Below are 11,343 nucleotides of genomic sequence, written 5' to 3' on the forward strand. Positions count from 1 at the left end.
GTCTGACAGGACCTGCCTCTAATGAACCCGTGTTGGTTACCCCTAAGCATAATCTCTCCTGCTGGCCCCTCATGGACATACACTATGATAATTCTCTCAAAACGCTTCCCCCAAACTTCAGTCACATTAATTGCACATGTAGATGCACCCTGTTTGAACTTAGGTACTGAATGAAGTATATTTGTCAGACCGCTTGGCTTTGAGTGATATTGGATAAATAAAAAATGAACAATAAAAATAGGTCCACACTGAAGTAAATCCCATATCCAGTATTCAGTCTGAATCTATTTTAAAAAGGCACAAATTACGTGGAATAGATTATGCTTTGATGCTTTGGGTAACTACTGGACTCAGGTTACTTATTGAGCCTGTTCAGTTTGCAAAAATGGTTTACATCAGATCTCTCATAAGAACAGGTTTTTCTGTGGTATTCTTGGCACTTTACACTCTGTTCTTCTGGAACTGTGACATGAAAAGATAAGCAAAAAATTGGAGAATAAAATCAGAATGAATTGGAATGTCAAGTACCCTCTGAAAATGAGATAAGTTTTAGTGGAGAGAGAGCCTTATTTCCCTAAATGACGACAAATATCTGTGGAATAACTAGGTGTCAGGACATCATAAATACTGAAGCTGGGAAAATAAATGAGAATGAATTAATTATTTGATGAACCACTTGAATAGCACAGCGCTGCATGAGATGTGAAGTGAGATGATTGAGTAGATAGAGTAAGTTTGTTTGTTTTTCTTTTTTCTGATTTTTTTTGTTACTTAAAATTATTGATTACAAGGGTTCTCTGAACAGTTTATGGTCCATGGCTTATTCGCAAGCACTTCACTGCATGTAATCAGACATGGTAGAGCTAGACCCAGACTAAAGGAGTGCAACAGTGTAAGCTGCATTATTACAATGCAGCATAGCAGAGTAGTTCCTCATATGGTATAAGATTGGTGTTTCTCTTAACATATTGCCTTATTGATCACATCCTGCAATGAACTCAACTGCTCAGTCCAGAGGAAGTTCACAGATGGATTGGAGGAGTGTCAAGATTGTGTCAGTGGTAGTGGTGGAGTGTGAGGCACTCTGCTGTCTTGACCAGTAAAGGAACTTCTTGGAAACTTTAATCCATCCTTCTGTCACTTGCTCTAACCCGGCTGTCTCCAACTTTTTTAAGTAGGAGATCACTTTTGGCATTTAAGAGCAGCCCAAGACCTAACATGCGTGGCTGCTACTGCTGCCCCCCTTCCCCCCAATTCAGCAGGTATGTCTGCGGGGAGGGAAGGGGGGCAGATAGAGGCAGAGGGAGAAAAATGTGGGGGAGGAGGCACACCTCCCAAGCAGGTAAGTCCAACTCAGCTAGAGCCCCATCCAACTTACCCCTGCTCCTGCCTCTGCGGCACTGTCCCTCACCATGGGGGCCTTGATCTAGCTCCCGGCCCTCCCCTCCCCCACGGACTGACCTGCTGGGCTGGGGCATGCACGTGGGCACTCAGCCCCCCACCCCAGCCTTGGATTGACTCCAACATTTACTGCAAGAGGCTCCAAGACCTACCACTGCTCTAACCAGTTTTTACAACTTGAGTAACTATGGTCCACCTTTACTTGGTGCCCAGTAGTATATGAGCATTATCTAACAAGGCACACCTAAAAAGCAGTTCATTTATTTAAAAAATACTTTCAAGCAAGAATACTTCAAAGAATTGTATACTGTCTCACAAAGGTGTGCAGAAAGACACAAAACCCTGTGGCAGAACACTTCATCCTCCCTGGACACTCCATCACTGACCTCAGGATTACTTTTCTCAGGCCAAAAAAAGTTTAAAAACTAGTTTGAACAGGAAACAAATTGGACGGTTAACATGGTTTAAACAGGGAATATGGATTCTTATCTCATTAAATGGATTAGCTTTTGTGACCCCTTTGTTCCTTATGGGTTTACTGCTCATTTGTTTTTCTCTCTTAGCACCGCCCTCTTCCCCCACCCTCACTTTCTCTCTCTATCTCCTCCTCCCTTGTCCTTCATATTGTAATTTATCTCTTTATTTTCTGCTTTCTCACATCCTTTCACAGCATCTGATAAAGTGAACTTGGGTTCAACAAAACTTGTGCTCTCTCTCTCTATATATATCTTATTTAGTCAGGTGCATATCTACCCTGTATTATGACTGGCTTCAGACTAACACAGGTAGCTACTTCTCTGTACAGGAATGAAACATTGTGGGGCAGTGCCTTATAAATAACTTTTGCTTTGTATTTCTTATACAGTTCCATGCGTTTCCGTGAAATTTGTGTGGCTACTCCTCCCATTCACATTCCTTGTTTATTTTTTTAAGCAGGAGGGAAGAATGATTGTATTTGCTTGTCTAACACCTGTGCTTCCCATTAGAAATAAGTTCTTGCAAACAGCTGTGAGTCATGATTTGTGATATCTATAAATCTGCACACAGGGAAGTATTAAGATGCATGCAACATGGGAATGGCATAAAAACTTCATTATTAGGCTCTACCGTGAGTGTGCTTAAATTATTGAAACCTGTGAGCTATACCTTTGCCAAAGGCAAATGTTCAGAGGTCATTACCCCTGACTCAAATCCTTTTTCACCATCTGGTTCTGGGAAAACCAAGGGCTATAAACTACATTACAGCTGAATGACACCTTGAAGTATGGCGTTGAACAAATTGGAGCAGGCAGGCACCATGCTATACAAGTCTTTATTATGTATTATTTAAAGACATCAGGCCTGATTCTTGTCTCACACTAATGTCAATGAAATGAGAACAGTGTAAGACCAGAATAAAGCCAAGGTTTTTTGGCAAGGGGGTATGCTAGAAAGGGGGATTTTTTATGTCTTACAGTTTTTTCTTTAAAGTACAAGGCTTTCAGAATGAACCCTGGACAGAAGAGAAGGTAGGAATGAATCCCAATAAAAAAAATCAAATGTAAAATCATTTCAGAGCATCATGACCATTTCAAATTGGCTTTCTTCCCTCTGATTTGGCCATTCCATTATCTTACTAGGTGGGTCCATTCTTTTATTTACAGATCTGTCTAAAACTCATTTTTCTGATGAGTTTCAGGTACAAATTGGTAGAGAGCTGGATAGGAATGGGAAAAGAGGAGAGTCAGCACAAATCACATGATTTATAAACCAATAGTGAATGCACTGATTATATAAAAGCCCAAGACTGAACACCTCAACATTTGAGAAACTCATGACTTAGCCCCTATTTCAATAATGGTCTGATCTAAAACCTTAGGTCTCCACTGCCTTCGCAGAAAGTTTGATTTAAATTTTGGCACATACTCTGCTGCTGTAAACTGGGGTATTGCCACTGATGTTAGAAGGAAAGTTAGTTTACAACAGCAGAAAATTAGCCCTTTATAACAGACTGGTTGTATGATATGGCAAAAGATAGAAGAACTCTTTCCTCAGCCAAAGGAGTAGCATACAAACCCAGATTACAAAAGCGCCTAACTACACCTTGATCAGTGGCAGGAAAGCAGCGCTCAGTATCATGACCATTGAATTCCATATTTCCCATAGCTGGTGAAGAACAAGAATAGAAGTCAAATTAAATGAACTGTTCTTTTCCTAAATCTGTGGAAAGGTCAAAGCAATTTGACAAGAAGTGTGACTTATTTTTTGATAATTTGTAAAAGACATTAATTGATTTTGGCTTGGAATTTCCCAGTTCATACTTGTGCTAATTTAGAAATATACTTTTATTTAAATAGCAGGAATACAGCTAGACTAGGCTGCACAATGTAGTTACATAACATGCTGGCTTATTTGAGGTTAGCAAGTAATGGAAAATTGATGTCAAGTATAGTGGGTAGGAAGGAATGGAAATCGGGGGACGAATAAACTTTGAATAATAATGTTGAATAGAGTTACCCTGAGTAATTCTTCCTTGAGGGTTACTTAGTGTGTAGCTAAAGGAGCTTGCTCATAACATCTGGTGATGGTCATTGTTCTCCTAAAAATATTTACAAGGATATTTGCCTACATTGTAAGATTTAGTAAAACAGGTCCTGTGCCTGAAGCGTTGGCCCAAGCATATGTAGTCTCTCAAAAGAGACTAGCTTGGGTGTGTTTACATGTTTAGTACAGTGATTACTGTGCATTTAATTTAGTACTTGTATAATTAAGCACTAAATAAATGTGCATTAACTGCCATTACTGTGCAGTACTGCTGGTGCATGCCTTTTTAGTGATACTACTGCCCAGTAGCCTAATAATACTAAGCATTAGCTTATTAGCACCATTAGTGCTATATGGAGCTACTGTGCAGTATTATTAGGCTACTGTGCAGTTAGCATCTGGTGTGGACATGCCCAATGATCTACAAACAAGCAGAAGAATATGGTGATTAGGCTGTACTGACATCTTAAAGATGTACTAGTAGCAGAAATTGCAGGATTAATGATTTTAAAAAACCCATGAATTTATTTATTTGTTTTGTGATAGAAATGTAATTCTTATTCTATGGAATCAAGCTATACAGCTATAACCTTTTGTAATTAGAGGGTATAAGAAGCTAATAAAGTGAGTGCTTGAGACTTGTTAGATACAAGCACATATACTAACTTCAAATCAGCCTATTAAGAAGCTTGAAGATAGGAAGCGCATGATTGAAAATTCTTCAAGCTCAGAGCCTGTAAAGCTTTTCCCAGGTGTAACCCAGTGCCTTCAACTGGTGTAACCCAGTAACCCAGTGTCCTTCAACTGGTGTCACTTACTAGTTAATCAGGCAGAAGAAAACAAAAATGGATGGATTACATTATTACCTACTGGATATACTGAAGAGACAGTAACTTTTTGAGCACACTGGTTTCTGTGTAATCTTATTAATACCAAAATAGATAGGGGGTAGGAAGGAATTAATTTGACATTTAAATAGACTCAGGTATGTAAAATAACACACCAGCTGCAGATTAGCTATAAACTATCATTTATTGAGGCTTTTTTTCCCCCTCTTCAGTGAAACATTTCAAGTCATCTACAGACACTATATTATGTTTCTAGGTAGTCTTGCAAGATGAACTGTTCATTGTTATGAATTACGCTCGTAAGCCACATGCAGTTTGCTCTAGGTTGGGACAATGATCGCGCAGAGCAAGTATCCAGAGTCAGATACAGAATCTTTATTTGCTGCAGTGAGGTGCCTCCGGGGAGGAACCCCGCCTATTAGATACAATACTATTTTATACCTTTGTTAGTACATTAGCATTAGCTCATGATTAGCTCGTGCTCATAAAAATACCCAATCATCTACTAACTAAACTGATACGCTATCCAATCAAGCGGCACTGTGTGCGTGAACACCGAAGGCTAACTCTCATGGCTCATGCATGCTCCATATATTCTTGCCAAGATGTGTCTTATCTTACAAAAACAGTCCTTGTACTTCTTTCAAGGTTCCTGTGTTGACCGGATTCAGCTAGTTTCATATCTTATCAGTAGCCCTTACACAGCACTTCTCTTCTCCACCGTCTAGTACGTGCTGTGTCCGCTCTCATGTAATGGTGGTTGCTAGTAAAGGAAATGGCCTCACTTAGCATAACAAATTCCACATACAACATCATGCTGTAGGAAGCCACATGAATAACTGTTATGTAACATAAACATGTTTTTTATGACAGGGGTGTAGGTTGTAGCCGTGTTGATCTAAGGACATAGGCAGACAAGGTTTTTTGGGTGAATCTGATATTTTTTAATAAACCAACTTAATTTTTTTCCAACTATTTTTTAGCAAGCTTTTGAGTTTAAATACCCTTCATGAGCCTGAGGAAGTCTCTGAAGTTATACCAACTGCAGTCCTCAGCCTGACAAAGAGTCTTTAAACCTGAAAGCTTGCTAATTTTTTCCCCAACTATTTAAGTTGGTCTATTAAAAGATATCAGATTCACCCAAAGAAACTTGCCTTTCTCATATGACTACATTCTACTAGTATGACTAGAAAAGAGAAACAACCATGGCATCTCAGATTCTACTAACCTATTATCTTTTCCCAACACATGGATATTACCACACTTTATGACTGATTTCATTACCATCGTATTCATGGACTATATTTTTTTATAGAATAATTCTATACTTAAAACTTGCTGAAAGGGAAAAAACATAAATGAAAATGACTGAAAGGTCATTTGACTCTGGTAGAGTTTCCATCAGACAGATAGCAATCCACAAGTAGAATTTCAGGCTTTTTGCTGCTGGCCACCAGAACTACAAAATTGCTCCTTTAAATATTGCTTAAACTGATCATTGTTTTCAAATAATAAGTACAGGCCCAAAGCAAAGGAAAAAGTAAAGGCCAACTAAATAAAACAACTAAATAAAACAACACACCTCAATTGGTCATAGAATTATTGGCTTCCAAGCACAAAGGATTCAGAAGTTTGTTTTAGAGTCATTATGTAGTAAAGAGGTCTGATACAAAACAGGTCTTATACTAACAATTTACTGAGAGCAACTGCTCTTGAGGTGGGAAAGATAAAAGATTCAGGGACTTGAAGGCTAATCTGAAGAAATGCAATATTAACTTGGAAGACTCAAGCACTGAATGGTCCCCAATGGCACCATAATGCCTGACAAGGCATCAGCCATTGGGAGCAAACTCATCTTGCTATGGAAGTAGATAGACAAGAGAGATGAAGTGAAAGAGTTGTGACCTGACATCACCAAGATTTCCTTCTTCATCCCGGAACTATTTCCCATGTCTGCAGTTGAACATTCAGATCTTGGATTGGACTCCTCAGTCATCCATGGGCTCATCAGTGACTGCCCTTTTTGCTGGGAGACTGTCATCATTGTACTAGGAGAATGCCAGTAAAGAGGATAGGATGTGTCCCACCATTGGCTAAAAGCCTGGTTTATCCCACATCATTATTTAATTATAATAGCTGTTATATTTGGCTGATTTTTCTATTAGGCAGCTGTCATTTCTTTTACAGGAAAATGGTGTCTTTTTTTTACCAGTGGCTAAGTGCAGATGTTTTGGCTGGGGGAGGGGAGGGATTAGGGGGAGGTTAGTTCACATTAAAAATAGGCAGTCAATCTAAGGTAAGTTGGGATGGCGGGCTAGCAGGAGAGGAGTTGTGTGGATGGGGGGGTAGCAGGCTTGGGGTGGGAATCAGGCATCTGCAGGGGGATCAGGGAGCAAGCAGGATCTATGGGGGACTGGGTGAACAGGGGGATCAGGGTGGCAAGTAGGATCTGTGGGGGGATCTGGAGGCCAGGCAGGATCTGTGGGAGTGATGTGGGGGGTAGGTGAGGTCTGTGGGGGATTGCTGGAGTCTTGGAGAGTTTGGTGGGATCATGGGAACTTGTGGGGGGGAAAGGGCTTGATTAGGACTAGGGGCTATTTTTAGTCCCCTGACCACTCAGTGAACCTACACCCCCATCTCTTTCCCCCTCCCCGCACGAACACTTATTTTTTTGGCTCCCAGCATCCATAAACGCTGATAGATTTCGCATTGGGAGTGGCTTGGTGGGTAAGGGGTGAGGGGCTAGAGGGGCTAAAAATAGCCCTGTGCCTGGGGAGTGGGTAGGTCTGGGACTGGGGCCAGCAGCGGGGCTTTCCCAGCCCTGGGGCTTTGCAGGTAATTGTACTGAAGTTCAATTAAATGGTCTAACCTAGATTGATTAAGTTTGTATGTACATCAATCCAGGTCAATCTAAGACAAGGTTCTGTCATTTTAGACTAGTCTATGTGCTTGGAACTTCTGTACTGTTACAGCTTCAGATTGATGTCCCATCACTGAGACCAGGTCTAAGTGTGAAATGTGCACTTGTGAGAGCTAAGTTCGATCAGGTGGCCATTTTTAATGCAATATAACCTCTCCCTAACCCCCTTGAATGTCCGCATTTAGCATGAGTGTTTCTATTGGGTAAAGCCTCTATTCAGCAAAGCACTTAAGTATGTCCTGAATTAAATACCTGCTTCAGCACTTTGGTCCATGCTAACATACTGCAGCAGCAGTAGAGCTCCCAGTATTTTAAATTAGACGAGAAGAGAATTGCATATGGGTTTGTGAAATCTGCTGTAACTGAGCTTTGAGCTTTGCATATTTATTCTGTCAAGGGTTCACTATGCAGGCCACATCTCACCTTCATTAATAAGTGGGTACAAGTTATAACAAGTCCGTACACACACAGGTTTTCAATGCTTCATGCTTAGACCTTTTATAGCATTTTTAAAATTTAGAAGGTATCAACTATTGGGATACTTAATAGCTTGCTTTTTTCTATGTTGGCAAAAGCTTACTCTGAAGGAGACTTAGATTTTCCATAGTGGTCACTTAGATAAACATCCAGTGACTTCAGTAAAAGTGAAAATTAAATAAAAACTTCAAGATTTAGCCCAAAAGACTTTATCATCAGGTTTTGACTTCTTATTCCATAGTTTCAGTACCATATGGCACATCAATATTTCATCAGGGATTATGTTTACATAATATTCTTTGGACTTGTCACAGACAACAGATAAGCATAAGAAAACGTGTCTGGGGCAAAGATCAGTGTGCAATTCATCACTTAAGAGGCATGTCTGAGCATAAGTTAGGCTAAAACCCTCAGTTTGATGTAGTTTACAAGATGAGACAACTTTGAAAGACTACCTATGTAAATATAAACCTGGTCTCTTTTTAAACCTGTCAGACGTTAAAAAAAAAATCATAAGAAGTAATAGGGGAACATTTACTGGGACATATAGTGCTATTCTTCTAATTTTTCTGCTTGAGTTTATACTGAAAGGATTATTTTGCTGGTATTAAGAAGAAAATAATGTCATGTCTGGGCTATATTAGCCTTAATTTCTCATCAGGATCTTTCCAGAATCCAAAGAAAACAACCCCAAGAGAATCCAACCCAGGTTGTACAAAGAGCCTGTTCCAGGCCTGGACAGACTGGGAATGTAGTCACTGTTCTGTGCATATCCACATGCACATAATAGCCACATATTTCAGTTCTGTGTATCACTGTAAAATGTCAATTCTTTTGGTCAAGGAGCTAGCCTTAATATATGACACAAGAATTGTGCTCTTCTATCGTGAACTACAGCATCTTCCCTGCTAAAGCACTATTAGTCTTGTAACCACCTAAGATTGCAAGATGTGCAAATGTTTTTGTGCCCAGCAAATTGCAGTGGCAAGATATTGGAAGCACCCTTGTCTCCTGTACTTTTTACCTGGGGGGAGGTTGTCCGGTTTTTCTTTTTATTCCTCCATAGAGTACTCTGTGGCTGTCGTGTGTCAGAAGGGTCAGAGCGGACAATCATGTTTTTCCTTTGGAAAAATGTATTCCTGAAAATACTGGGGACTGAACTTGATGGTTTGAGAAGACGACTACATTCCTATGATTCAGTGCTTCATTGTCTGCAGAAGTAGGATCTTTAGAAAATGTCTAACTTAGGAAAACCCAGAAATCCCCTGGGTATCACAAATGCTGGAAAGTATCTCACATTTTTATGATTTGGTACTTAGTTGTAGACCACCCTGTGTTTTGTATGCAAAACCTTCTTCCATTTCCTCAGTACATAAGGAGCATCAACTTGAGATGCATCTGTGGGTGTGTCTACACATGCCCGTACAGTGCCATTGTTACTATGCCATGATGGTGGCGCAGTGATTTTTAGCCACTACGTTGCCATAGAAACATGCAAGGGAGTGAGTTGCTACAGCAACATAACTGCGGTGTCACGGTTTCTGCCCACCAATGCTATATCATCATAGTACATTGCTACAGCGACATAGTGTCTTGTGTAGACACGCCCTGTAGGTTGAATATATCCAGACTCTCATATTATCCCTGAATAAGACCCCTGGCCTTTTATTAATCTGTGAAGTGCCATGAATGTACCTATTATGCTTCGTAAAAAGTAATAGATAACATCCATATATGAACATATGATCATAAATGTTGTGAGCGTCTACAAGAGGCACTTGGCACTCTCGTACTATGTTCTAGGAATAGGATCAGCAACGCAGAAACTGCCTTTCTGTTTTGTTGAATGGGATGCTATAGAAATGCTGATCATTAAAGAATACAAGGTGACGGAAAAGATGGCTTCCATGGGGTGAAAACTACTGGAGCATTTTAGGATTTCCTCTGCAGAAAAACAACAACATAAAACCCCCTTTTTGGTTCCACCAGATGGCAAGCACTCATCCAAGCAGGCTGCACTGATCATAAACACTGCTCCAAGGAACAGCTGTCAAAAAGGATAAAACAGCACACGCAAAGCTTTAGGACCTAAAATACTTTGTCACGAGAGATTGTTATACTACACTTGATTTCTATAATCTCTTTAACATGCAGCACGAAGGTAGTGTCTTAAAATAAAAATTAAAAAAAACCACAAGTTTTTTTCTTTTCTTTTTTAGGGGGCCAAGCAACAAAAGGCTTTAAATGGCACTGCTCTTATGAGTAACAAGAGCAGATTTTGGTCAACAACAACTCTGTTAAAGAAATAGTGTCCTTGGGACAAAATAGCAATGATTAAATGTTTCCTTAGCTTTTGCTGTTATAGTATTGGTTTTATGCCAGAAACAAGGAAGATACTAGGAGAAAATCATAGAGGGGGAGAAAATGAGAGAAAAAGTAGTATGGCGTGTCAGCAGATGGAGGGATTTTTCACATCGGTGCATAGTTGGATGACTGAAAATTTTTCCCACATATTTATTATTTATTCATCTTATGAGATTAAAGATACAACGATATATTGCAGATGCAGTCTGCTACTTATGCTAGACCAGTGGTATTCAGTGTTTTGGCTCTGCAGGCCAGAGGAGTTGTGCAAGGCTAGTCTGCAGGCGGGATGGGATCCCACGTGCCAGGATCAGACCAGATTGGGCCCATGAGGCCTTGGCTGGTTCACATACACTGAAACCAGGTCCTTGAGCCTCATGGTGCCTCTGCCCAGCTCCACATGCCAGGATTGGGCCTTGTAACAGCAATCTAGCACACAGAGCTGTGGCCCCCAGGACTCCCCACGGATCAATAGGAAGCTCTGCAAGCCAGATGACACGGCATTGTGAGAGCTGAAGCTGGCTGCAGGCCAGGGATTGAGCATTCCTCTGCTGGACTCTTTATGATAGAGGTGCACCAATACATTGGTCCAATATCGATCAGCACCAATATAAAGAAAATTGTCTGCATCAGATATTGCCTTTTTTTGCCTAGTGTGGCTGATAATACGGCTGGCCGGTAAATGCCGTGTGAATGTGTGCAGCTGAAGCGCAGCATGCAGGTGGTGAGGAGCACAGCCTGGCAGCTTGGACATCTGAGTCCACCTGGTAAGTCTTTTGTGGTGGAAGGGGAGGGGAGGGGGGAGGGAAG

The 11,343-nt window shown here is 40.6% G+C and overlaps 1 protein-coding gene across 1 annotated transcript in view; it reads left to right on the forward strand.

Moving 5' to 3' along the window:
* SLC1A2 (solute carrier family 1 member 2) overlaps positions 1–11,343 on the forward strand; it is a 161,318-nt gene that overhangs the window by 93,130 nt on the left and 56,845 nt on the right. The window lies entirely within an intron of this gene.

Source organism: Gavialis gangeticus, unplaced genomic scaffold, assembly GCF_001723915.1.
Source record: "Gavialis gangeticus isolate Ggan-Ray unplaced genomic scaffold, GavGan_comp1, whole genome shotgun sequence".
Lineage (NCBI taxonomy): Eukaryota > Metazoa > Chordata > Crocodylia > Gavialidae > Gavialis > Gavialis gangeticus.